Here is a 12,500-nt window from a genome sequence, read left to right on the forward strand (position 1 = left end):
TGGGACTTGCGGAACCACATCTTTCCGCCCTTTTGACCTTTGGGATAAGGTCTAGACGGGGCAGAAAAATGGACTCAAGCGGCAGACAAAGTTTTTCTGGCCTGCTCACACCTGGTCAAAGTATCTTTCACCTTTGGTCTAAAATGGGATCATCAAATGGGGCATTGGTGAAGGAAGATTTGAAGGGTTTGGCAAAATTGCAAAGGCGCATCCAAGAATATCTCCTCAGGGAAATTCCTGTTGCAGCTGCTCTGCTCGCTCCATCAGCTGCATATGAAATCAGTCGCATGGAGGTGTTTACAATGGAATTAAGGGTAGAGAGATGAGAGGATACTTTGTCCGCGGACCCTGAAACTATGGTACCCTGAACGGTATTCTCCAAGTTTTTTGAGGAGATCCCTTTGAAGTCTCATAAAATGGGTAAGGTAATTCAATGACCGGAGGGTGAAGGCCGCTCAAGAAAAGGCATACTTTCCGTATCTGTCCGAAGTCCTGGATTCTTTGTTAGGAGGGTGAGCAGGCGAGAAGGTCTCCAATAGCTCCTTCTTGGTGGCCTCCGCCATCACCATAGCATCTACAAGGACACCCTTAGTCAAAAATTCCTTCTCTGAGGGAGCAGTGATAAATTTGTTAAGCCTCCTTAGAACAGGCTCCACTGTATCAGGCGATGTCCAGGCCTTACGAGATATGACACCTAACAGTTGGTCAAAAGGGGAAGTCATCCAAGAGGTGGAAGGGTGAGACCCAAAAGCCTTCCAGGTATACAGATTCATCCTCTGAGGGGTTGGTGGGTTTCCAGCCACCCCTCTGTTTCAGGATCTCAAGGACGTCTGCAAAGGAGACATCTTCAGAGGGGGACCATGGGGACCCTTCAGACTCATCCAAATCAGTATCAGAAGTGACAGACTCAGGGGAGTCTATGTGCTTCCTCTTGCACAGTGTCTTCCGAGGGACTTCCTCAGAGGGGTACTCTGGAGAAGTTTCAGAAGAGACAATGCCACCAAGTAGGGGCTTCCTGAGGTTCTGGGTGTCTGCGCTTGGGAGGGGGCGGTGGTGATGAGACAGACACTGGCACCTGGGAGGGACAAGAAGTTGGCTCCAAGAGTGGGGCTGTCTGAGGAGACAGCACTCCCTCCATCAGTTCAAAGGCCTCTCTACTCCACTCTGAAGAGACAGAAGGCAAACTCCGAGGTGGAGCAGGTGGCTCCAAAATTGAGGTAGGAGCTGAGCTCAACCTAGCTGAGGCATAGACGGGTAGACTCGGGTCAGATGACTGTCCGCGCAGGCTCCCCTCCCCAGACCCAAGTGACTAGTGTCGGCTCCTAGATTCCTTGACATCGGCTGGAGCAGAGGACATGAGAGCCGAAGTCGGAACCGAAGATTCCAAGGGTGGTCTCGGTGCAGACGGTTCCGCTACTACTGGATCTAAACTCTCTGGCTCAGAAGACGCCAGAGTGATCGGAGGAGGAATCGATGAAGTAGGCTTTGTATGGGATGGGTGTGATTCCTTTGAGTCTGGAGAGGACAACATTTTTGCCAGGGCTGGTGTTAGAAGCAATCTCTTCACCACCCACTCCACATCATCAGATAAACTCCTGGAAGAATGGGTTGACAAAGAAGGGGATCTCCTTCTCTCCAGGACAGGAGATCTCAACACTGGGGATATCGGCTCCAATAAAGGAGACCGACTCCTTGATACTTCTGTCAGCTCCATTGACACTTTTTGGCACCGAAGTAGTAGTTCTGGGTTTATCAGAATCCAGAGCCCTCAGTTCTGACAACACTATCATTTTAGGTGGTTCCGAAACTGGAGTTGTTTTAGTCGGTAGTCTGGTTGACTTTGACTGGGATGAAGAAGGGGGAAATGATTTGGAGCTCTGAGAGCTGTCTAAAGCTTCCTGAAAAGGCCCTTTCAACAAACCTCTTGCCAATAATTTATTTCTACACTCATGGAGCACCCTGCTACTGAACCCATGACATATGGTTTGCAGAGGTCCTATAACTGGATGGCACTAAGACAATAAACAAGGCTCGTGCGCCCAACTGAGAGAGACATCTTGTGTGTGCATTTATCGCACTTTTTGAACACGGACTGCTTATGCTCCTTGGGTTCCCTTTCTCCATCTTTGTCTTTGGACATTATGCAATAAGAAAAAAATAAGGCCAACACTACAGAAAAAACATTAAACTAAGCACAAAAACTAAGGGAATTTACCTCTAAATCTTATTTATTATTTTTATTTTTTTATAGTTTTTCAGCAACAAGCAGAAAGAAAGGAAAGGAAGAATAAGAATCCTCTAACTTAAAAAGATTGTGTTACAGAGACAGGACAAGGAAACACTGGGGAAGCAGCTCTAACTTAAACGGGCCGAGAGACCCCTCTAAGTTAAATGGAAACTCTCACCGGGTTTGGGAAGGGGTTTAACTACTAACTACCACTACCTAATGCAGACAACACGTCAAACTAACTCTCTAGAGATAAAGGAGTAGAAGAAGAGAGTTTTAGAAAGATTAAACCAACAGAAAACTATACTTAGCCAACGAGCCAGCAGGAACACTTCTCGATCGCTTGAGCGGCAAACGAGATCTGGGGATGTGCCTTGAGCATCATGGAACAGGGGTTAGCCTCAAGACAGTAGAAGCTCACGAGCTTTAGTAGTCGGTCGAGTCGGAGCTAAGATCAGCTCTGAACCCCAGCCTGCAAGAATTACAGCAAGATAGGACAACGTAACATGTACAGTTATGTAAGAACTTACCATGACAGTAGATGTACTGCTTTTCATTTTTGCAGGATTCCTTTCTAAAGGGATATCCTACATAAGATATCCATGCGTCCAGCCAGAATACCAAAGCCTTAGGCAGTTCCAGGTGCAGTATGTCAGACGTATGTCCCAAGTCCAGGATGCAAGGTAAATTTGTGATGGATGGACACCTAATCCTCAGAACTTACCTGCTCTAGGAGAACCAGAGTAACCCAAGAGGAACAAAAGAAAGAGCATGTGCATCCAAAAAGAGGAGAAAGGAGGACCACTTGGCCAGAAGACAAGAAAACCGATCAAGAAGAAGGAAAGGATAGCAGGACAGACAGAATACTGCAACAGTGTCCTAACTTATCACTGTTGCAATATTCCTTACTAAACTGGAGTCCAAAAGCTATTACTAAGTATGGGAGGAAGAAGCAACCGAAAAACCCTCCAAAAACATGAAGGATGGTCCTGGCAAAATCAGCTTTGGCCCTAGACGCTACATCCAATTTGTAGCGTTTCGTAAAAGTATATATAGAAGACCATGTAGCAGCTTCCAAAATGAATCTAGCATCCAGATCCTTGGAGAAAAAAAAAAAATACATCAAAAGAGGCAACAGCCCTGGCAGAATGAGCACAAACAGAAGAACAAAGCTGCTTACGTTGAAAAGAATAACAAAAAGATCAGATCTTAGAAATCCAAGAAGAAAGGGTTTGCTTAGAAAACTCAAGTCCAATTTCTTGGCATTGAAAGAAGCAAACAACTGTTAAGATCTTCAAACATCTGTAGTTTTATCCAGATAATATCTGGGCGGTCTATGCAAATCCTCTCACTTGAATTCTGAGGTATAGGGAAAAAATAAGGAAGGCGAATGGCTTCATTCAAGGACAAGTCATTGACCACCTCAGGCATAAAAAGGACTAGTGTGAAGAGAAACTATCGCTGAAAAAAAAGAAAAGAAAAAATAAGTGGGGGGGGGGGGGGGGACTGCCATCAGGTCCTGAAGTCCAAAGACCCTCTGGGTAGATGTTAAGCTCCACCAACAAAACAGTATCCCAAGTACAAAACTGCAAAGAAGAGGAAGCTGCAGGTTCAAAAGGAGGCCAAGTCAAATTTTCCAAAACAAAATTAAGGTTCCATAAAGGATGAATGGGCTTTCTCAAAGGTCTAATATGAAGGACACCTGTTAAAATTTGTTTAACTTCAAACCTAGATGAAAGTGGCATATCCAAGGGCAAACAAGCTGAAATGGGTGACAAATGAGCTTTAAGAGATGACTACGCTAGCCCAGAATTGAGCAACTTACCCAGATAAGAAATAACAGTAGGAATATCCACTAAGATGGTTCAGTTCATGCATGTGACACCAATGTGAAATAATTTCTATTTAGCAACAAAGAATTTTCTAGTAGGTGGTCTTCTTGCCTCCTGCAAAACCCAAAGCACATCCTCAGAAAACAGAGGTTGAAATGGAATCAAAATCCTCTCACCCAAACAGTCAAATGTGGAGTGAGCAGATAAGAGCTTTTGTCCTATGTGAGAGGATACATCCTGTGAGTTAACATGTGATGTCTGCCCCTGGCCAGATGAAACAGAAGGGAAACCAGTGCTGTCTGGACCAAAGGGGAATTACAAACAAGATACTGGGCCTGTCCCATATGATCTTGTGTAAGACACTGGACAAAAGAAGAAGACTGAGATAAGCATACAGAAGCATCCCTCTCCAAGAAAAAATACACGGCATCCACTTTCTGAGACAGAGGACTCTGCACCCCAGAAAAGAACCTGTGAAGCTGTCTGTTCAGAGGGGAGGCAAACAGATCTGCTTGAGGAGAAACCCACCAACATACTATGTACAGGAAGTCCTCTCTATGAAGCATCCACTCATGAGGATATGCCATAGAACTGCTCAGGTTGTCTGTCATAAGAATGTGCTTTGAGAGAATGTAAGCCACCTGAAGGAGCGGATGGAGTACAAATTCCCAAACAAGAAAAGCTAGTCTGCAAAGAATGTTCAACTTTGGGCCACTTTCTTTGTTTATACAGCACATGACAGTGGTGTTGTTTGTGTAAACCTAGAGAGCACCTGGAGCCCACAGGGAATGCAAGGCCTAAAGAACCAAAAGCAGTGCCCTCATTTCTTTGATGCTAATGTGGTCCTCCACTTGCTGGAGAGAATGCTGCTCCCTGGACATGGATATTATTGTAAAAAGCCCCCCATTCCATATCTGAAGCATCTGCATTAAGCTCTTGAGTGGGGGAAACAGCCTGAAAAGTTGGGTCTGGATTCAGAGATAACTGATGAATCTGCAATAGAAATTCCTGTTTGAGACAGGGTAAGAGAGGAAAGGGAAACTCCAGAGGATAATGTTGAAGTCAGACGACTTTACATACCACTGAAGCTTCCTCACGTGGAGTCTGGCAAAATAAACTAGGAATGGTGGAAGCCATGCACCCTAGACCCCACAGAAACTATCTTGCAGGCACCACTTGTAAAAGAAGAGAGTAGAAGAAAGCAGACAAAAGCAGACAAGAAGGTGACCTTGGGAGGGGGAAGAAAAGCCATCATAGGCAAAGCAGGGAACAGAAAATGTGAAGAACAGAGAAATGCAACACATTTCCTGGAGAGGGTGAATAGGAATGTAAACATAAGCATTGTTCAGGTCAAGAGCAACCAAATAGGCCTGAGGAAGTAGCAAGGGGAACAAGGACTAAAGACAGAACATTTTGGAAAGCAGTAACTCCTCAGAAAAGTGATGAAAAAGGAGAGATACAGAATGGGCTTCCAGGAGTGCTCCTTCTTGGGAACCACAAACATCCTGGAATAAAACCCTGTGCCTCTTGCAGAATAAGGAACAGGCTAAATAGTTCCTTTAGCCAATAGGTCCTGATGAATTGCAAGGAAAACTAAGATGGCAAAGAGAAGGCTGACAAATACCTGAAAAAGGGTGTAAGGGATTTTCAAACCATGAAGTAACCTTTTTGCATTATGGAAAGAACCCAGGAATCCATGGTAATATGGTACCAGATAGGGGTAAAATAGAATTAACAGGGGGGAAAGAGGAATCAGAGGGCAGGGAAGGAAAAATGTCAAATAGAAGCAGATTTGTCACAAAAAGATGGCTTCTGACCCTTAGACTCTTCAGTGTATTTGTCCAAAAACATTCTTTTCGAAGATTTCTTAGCCTTTAAGGGAGACTTCTGATAGGTATGCACAAAGCAAAACTTATAAGGATAATTTCTTTGAAACTTAAAGATAGGGAAAAGAAAAATCTGTTTGAAGTCATTTTTACCCTTCCCTTTATCTTGTATGGTTTTAAAAATCTCTGCAAACAAATTCTGGGAGTCCAAGGGAAAATCCAGCAACTTAGCGTTTATATCACCAGGAAGGGATTGTAACTTAAGCCAGCAGTACCTACATAAAACAGAAGCTGAAGCAGCATCCCTAGAAGATTCATTGGCAGCACCATAAAGTACAGTTTTGTACCTACCATAAATGTAGATGTTCGAGTGTTCACACTGCTGCAGTCATCACACTTGGGTTATCCTGCCGTCAGGCGGTCCCGAGGTCGGCCAGAGTTCCAAAGTCTTGGTCCGGCATTGGTTACTGTCGCTTCTTCCCTGACATCAGTGTGCCAGGGGTATATAAGAGGCATCCAATGCCATTTTCTTCAGTTTTTCTTGCCCCAGATGTCAGGTGCCCCCTAGTAGGTGGGCAATACATATTGCCAATGAAACATGTACAGAAAATACAAAGAATACCTTCAGTTACAAGCAAATACACCACAAAGGTTGTATCAGATAGAGAGGTATAGAAAAGTTCAGCTAGTTGAGAAGGGATGGAGGGTAACCTGGACTGCAGCAGTGTGAACACTCGAACATCTACATTTATGGTAGGTACAAAACTGTACTATGTTCATCATGTTACACTGCTGCAGTCATCACACTTGGGTTGAATCCCAAAGCTAAGGATGGGTGGTGGAGTTAAACAGGGTTTGGAGAAGCTAGTAGGCCTTGCAGAACTGCAGTGGCAAAGCCGGCTCTAGTCTTAGAGTAGAGAGGTAAGTGATAGTGCTTGGTGAAGGTGTGCACTGAACTCCAAGTTGCAGCTTCCAAAATATCCTTGGTTGGTACCCCCCTGAGAAAGGCTGTTGATGTAGCTGTAGCCCTGGTGGAGTGGGACCTAATGCTAGCAGGTACCGGTTTCCCATGATGTGTGTAACAGAAAGGTATACAATGTCCTATCCATTTTGAAATGGTCTGTTTTGAGATAGCTTTTCCTTGTGTTCCTGCAGCATAGGATACAAAGAGCTGGTCAGATTTTCTGAAAGCCTTAGTTTTATCCAAGTAGTAACGTAATTGTCTGTGAATGTCCAAAGAGTGCAGGAGTCTTTCTCCTTTGTTCTGGGGGTTTGGGAAAAAGGTGGGTAAATGAATGGTTTGGTTTAGGGCCACACTGGATACCACCTTTGGCATAAAGGAAGGGTTAGTCCATAGAGCGACTCTGTCTTGATGAAAAATGAGGAAAGGCTCCACTGCCATTAGGGCCTGTAGCTCTGAGACTCTTCTAGCTGAAGTTATTGCTAGTAGCAGAGCTCTCCTGGGTGGTCTTATGTTCTTTGCCCCTCTGAGGTACTGTCTTAGGAGTGGATGTGAAAATAAAGGAGGATCCGTGTTGTAGTGAGCTGAAATCGCTGAGGAGTGGATCTTAATAGATGGAAAAGAAAGTCCTTTGTGCAACATCTCAGTTAAATATTGTAGAATCTGAGGAATGTTTGGAGCAAGGGGATTTTGGCCTTTAGCCTAGTTCCAGGCGCAAAATCTTTTCCATTTGTCTGAATAGGTTTCCTGGTGCTGGGCCTCCTGGCCTCCAGAATGACATTCATAACAGCTTTAGATAGTGGTGTTGGCTGGTTGTTTAGGTAATTTGCCATGCAGCCAGATTTAAAGTCTTGAGCTGGCTGTGTAGAATCTGATTGTTTTGCTGAGTGAGCAGGTGAGGAATTTGGGGTAAAATCCATAGTGGGCCATGGGCCATGTTCCTTAGTATTGGATACCAGTGCTGGCGTGGTCAGTCTGGAGCAATGAGTATCATTTGCGGCCTCTCTAATCTGACTTTCAGCAGCACCTTCTCTAGAAAAGGCAGTGGAGGATAGGCATACACTGTTAATGTTTTCCAACTGAATGAGAGGGCTAGTGGGTGGAATGTCCTTGTGAAAAATTTTCGAAGTTAGTAGTTTTGGGGGTTGGCAAACAGATCTATGTCTGGGCGTCCCCATTTTTGAGTTATCATTGCAAATACTTGTGGATCCAGTTTCCACTCGTGGGGATCCATGATGTTTCTGCTTAGGTCATCTGCCGATGTGTTTTTCTTTCCTGGCAGGAATTGTGCTTGTAGCTGAACTTGGTAAGTCAGTGCTGTGTTCCACAAGGTGATTGCTTACCTGCATAGGGGGTAGGAGTGTGTGCTCCCTTGCTTGTTTATGTACCACATTGCTGTGGTATTGTCTGACTTTATTAGGAGTTGTCCTGGATGTAAGAGGTCCTTGAAAGCTGTTAGGGCATTCTGTACAGCTAGCATTTCTTTTTGATTGATATGCAGATGCCTTTGATCTGTATCCCATTTGCCCTGAATGCACTGTCCTGCCATGTGTGCTCCCGAGGCATAGTCCAATGCCATCTGTTGTTATAGTTTGCCTGGCTGTGGGTAAGGTAAAAGGCTGACCCTTGTTGAGGTGACATGCCTGTGCCCACCAACAGAAACTCCTGCTGAAGGCAGGGAATGAGTGGTATCATTGTTTCCAAGCTGTGGCTGTGCTGTGTCCATACGCTCTTCAAGTACCATTGTAATTTCCTCATATGCAGTTTTGCAAATGGTATTAGGAGTACGCAAGATTCCATGAATCCCAAGGCCTGCAGAATTTTTCTTGCAGGGAGTTGGGTCGCCACCATTTTGAAGTATTGAGTCAGCTGTTGTTGCTTGTCTGGCGTGAGATAAGCCATCTGGGCCATTGTATTCAAGCTGGCACCCAGGAATGTTATGTTCTGTGAGGGCACTAGTTTTGATTTCTTTTCGTTTACTGTGTACTCTAGGCAACTTAAAAGGTGTTTGACAAATGCCAGATGCGTTAAAAGAATGTCCTTGCTTTCTGTTTGAATAAGGCAGTCATCCAGGTATGGGTATATTTGAATTCCTCTTTGTCTGCAGTATGTAATTACTGGTGCCAGGCATTTTGTGAAGACCCTGGGTGCAGTAGATAAGCCAAAGGGCAGTGCAGAGAATTGATAAGGAGTTGAACCTGCAATGAAACGGAGGTATCTTCTGCTATTTTGTCTGATAGGGACATGCAGGTATGCCTCCTTGAGATCCAACATTACTAGCCAAGCCTTCTTGCCCAGCATGGGAAGAAGCTGCTGTAGTGTTAGCATCTTGAATTTGGGTACTTGGAGATAGGTGTTTAGAATTGAAAGGTCCAGAATGGGTCTCCAGGCTTTGTCCTTTCTGGGGACTAGAAAGAGTCTCGAGTAAAATCCTTGTCCTTGCTCCTGTGTAGGTACCTGCTGAATGGCTGTCATGTCCAGGAGAGCTGTAATTTGTTTTTGTGCCTCCACCCATTGAATTGGTGGCAGGTTTGGCATTCCTGTTATCCTTGGCAAGGTGTGAAAGTGGAATATGTATCCTTGTGAAACAATGTTTAGGACCCATTTGTCTTTTGTGATGATGTACCAGTTGTCTGCAAAAAGTGCTAATTTTCCTCCCAATGGAGCTGCCAAGAGAGATTTGCTTGGCAGTTTGAGGGTTAAGTCATTGTGTTTGTCTTCTGTTAGCTTGGGGACTGTCTTCTCCTCCTTTCTGGGTAGCAGCACCCCATTGGCGAGGTTTGTAAGGGCCTTGTGACTGACCTCTGCCCCTTGGGCGTCTGTATTTGCCTCTCTGTGGTCTGTCAGATGCGGAAAAGGACCATTTTTTTGTTGGCCAAATTCTGCTGAAACGAGGGTGTTGAACCTGAAAAAATCCTTGACCATCTGCATAGATTTTGCCTTATCCTCCATTTTCTTTAAAACCTCTTCTGCTTTTACACCAAATAAAACATCCTGCTGTAAGGGTGCATCCAATAACTTTGCTTTAACATGATCAGGCAGGGTTTGTTCTTTTAACCAAGCATGTCTACGTATGACAGACCCAGTCACTGCTGCTCTACAGGAAGCTTCCAATGAATCAAATCCACATTGTAAAGTATGTTTGCCCACCTATTCAGCTGCATGTAACAGATCCTGCATTTCCTTGAAATCAGGCTGCTCTGAATGTGTGCTCATTTTTTTGTTTTAATTGAGACATTAGGAATTGCTGATATTTCAACATGTGAAACTGGCAATTTAAGGCTCTCATAGCTAGAGTAGCTGAGGTGTATACCTTCTTTCCCCATCTATCTAGTGCTCTGGAATCCCTTTCAGAGGGTACAGGATTTTTAGCAATAGAGGCCTTAACCCCTTTGGGACCCTGGGAAATTGTATCTGGGTCAGGAACAGGGCTTTTATATAGGAATTTGTGTGAGTCAGGGACTCTGTAGTATCTGTCTGGTTTGGCTGAAGCAGGAGGTAGAGAGTCTGGGTTAAGACTAGATTCTAAGTAAACATAATCCACAATGTCTAACATGGGAGGGAGAATCAGAGTAATCCTGGCCTTCCCAGTGGAAATGTTCCCTCATGGTATGTAAAGTTTCCCCAAAGGAGTAGTCTTCTGGAGGAGATGCTGAGGGAAAAGACTCTTCAGCATCAGAATCTTCATAAGGGGGAAAAGAGTATTCCCGTTCCTCAGAAGAATCTGACGAAATTGAAACCTGGTCAGAGGAAGCATAATCCTCCTCTTGTCTTGGCCTTTTGTCAGGAGGGGGATGGGAATCCCTGATTAGAGTAATTAAATCTTCAGCCATCTTAAGCATCTGTTTCTTAAGCATGGGGCCTTGTACTGGAGACTGATGTACAGTCTTTTTTGTTTTTAATGGAGTTTTTAGCTTAGCATAAGATTTAATGGTGAGTGTAGTCTGTCTGAAGACACCTTCTGCAACCGAAGGCATTTCTACTGCACCGGAATCTCCTTCTGCTCTGGAGTCGGAAGGGCCTAAAGAAGAAGGCTGCGGCGGCCTAGTACTCTCTGCTTGTGAATTAGAAGCTGTCTAGGGTTCTAAATTAGCAGTCGTCAGGGGCTGCCTAGGTGCCTCACTGAAAACCGGAGAACCGGTGACAGGCCCAGTAGAGGCCTCAGTCTGGTTTGGGTCTAGGCTGCCTGCCTTATCCTTGTGTTTTTTATGCATGCTGGTCGTCGGTTGCTCCGACGGCATGGTATAATTAAATTTCCTACTAAAGTAATGTCGGGCGAAATCAAACAGACGTTTGATAGTTCGTTTATTACACCTAGCACAAAAGCGACAACCTGTGACGTCGTGGTCTGGGCCTAGACAAGGAATGCAATAAGAATGAAAGTCCTTATGAGGTTCCCACAAGAAATGCAATTGTTAACTTTTTCTGACATCGGACTGAGGCAAGAAAAGGTTCCCCAACGGGGTACTTAGCTTTATTGAAGACTTCGGTCTGAAATTCGATTTGAAAATCTCAGGAGTCGGCCGACCGGCACTTGCAAACTGCTTCTGCTTCGGGCACCGCGTGGCAAGAAAGACTGAAGAAAATGGCGTCAGATGCCTCTTATATACCCCTGGCACACTGACGTCAGGGAAGAAGTGACAGCAACTGACGCCGGACCAAGACTTTGGAACTCTGGCCGACTGAGGGACCACCTGATGGCAGGATAACCCAAGTGTGATGACTGCAGCAGTGTAACACGATGAACATCTTCATTTGATAGAATGTCAGGCAACCTAAGAAAAGAAGTAGATGTGTTGGCTTCAGAATCAGGCATATCAGTCAAAACACCATCAAGTTTAGACAGAACAGCCAGCGCATACCTGGTCATATGGGTCCAGTAGTTTATTTATCTGAAAGCCAAGGCGGCAAAGGTATAAACTTTTTTCCTAAACGTATCCATAGCCCTACCATCCTAGTCAGAAGGGAGAGGTCTGGAAGAAGACAATAATTTGTAACATTTATCAGCTAAAAAAAAAGAGAAGACTGCAAGGGGTTTACTATCCAATGACTGAAAACCAAGAACCTGAATCCCAAACAGACTGAAAATTCAAAATACTGAATGATGGAATTTGCCCCTTTCTCCACTGTTGCGCGATCTTGGAGTTGGTATATACAGTTAGCAGGGGGTGTGGGGGGGGCACAGACCCCACATGAGGGGAGCGGGGCGGGGCTTGCCTCTTGTATTAAAATGTATTCAGCATTTTGAATTTTCAGTCTTTTTGGGATTCAGTCTTTTGGTTTTCAGTCATTTTATAGTAAACAGACTGCAAGGTCAGGGAAGGAATTCTTATTTAAGAACTTCTGAACTTCAGGCACATCTAAAAACCTATCAGGTTTCTTATGTACGGCAGGCTGGGACTAAGACCGAAAATCAGCAGTAAAGGTGTCCAAGAAAGGCTTCTAACAGGAGGAACTAAAATGGTCTGGGAGAATCCATGTGTAAAAGGGCACAATCCCTTTTTTGGGCTTCAGAAATATGGGCAGTCTCCATACTGAGAGTACTTCATCATTTTTACAATGGTGTCACCAAAAGAAAGCTCCTCAAAAGAAGAATCCGAAGAAAGAGTATCCTCATCGTTTGACCCTAGAACAGGAGGAGAATGGATTGAGAA

The 12,500-nt window shown here is 44.5% G+C and overlaps 1 protein-coding gene across 1 annotated transcript in view; it reads right to left on the reverse strand.

Annotated features, from left to right (window-relative positions):
- LOC122810712 (syntaxin-binding protein 2-like) overlaps positions 1–12,500 on the reverse strand; it is a 1,751,886-nt gene that overhangs the window by 1,241,283 nt on the left and 498,103 nt on the right. The window lies entirely within an intron of this gene.

Source organism: Protopterus annectens, chromosome 9.part0 (genome assembly GCF_019279795.1).
Source record: "Protopterus annectens isolate FY-2018-M chromosome 9.part0, PAN1.0, whole genome shotgun sequence".
Lineage (NCBI taxonomy): Eukaryota > Metazoa > Chordata > Ceratodontiformes > Protopteridae > Protopterus > Protopterus annectens.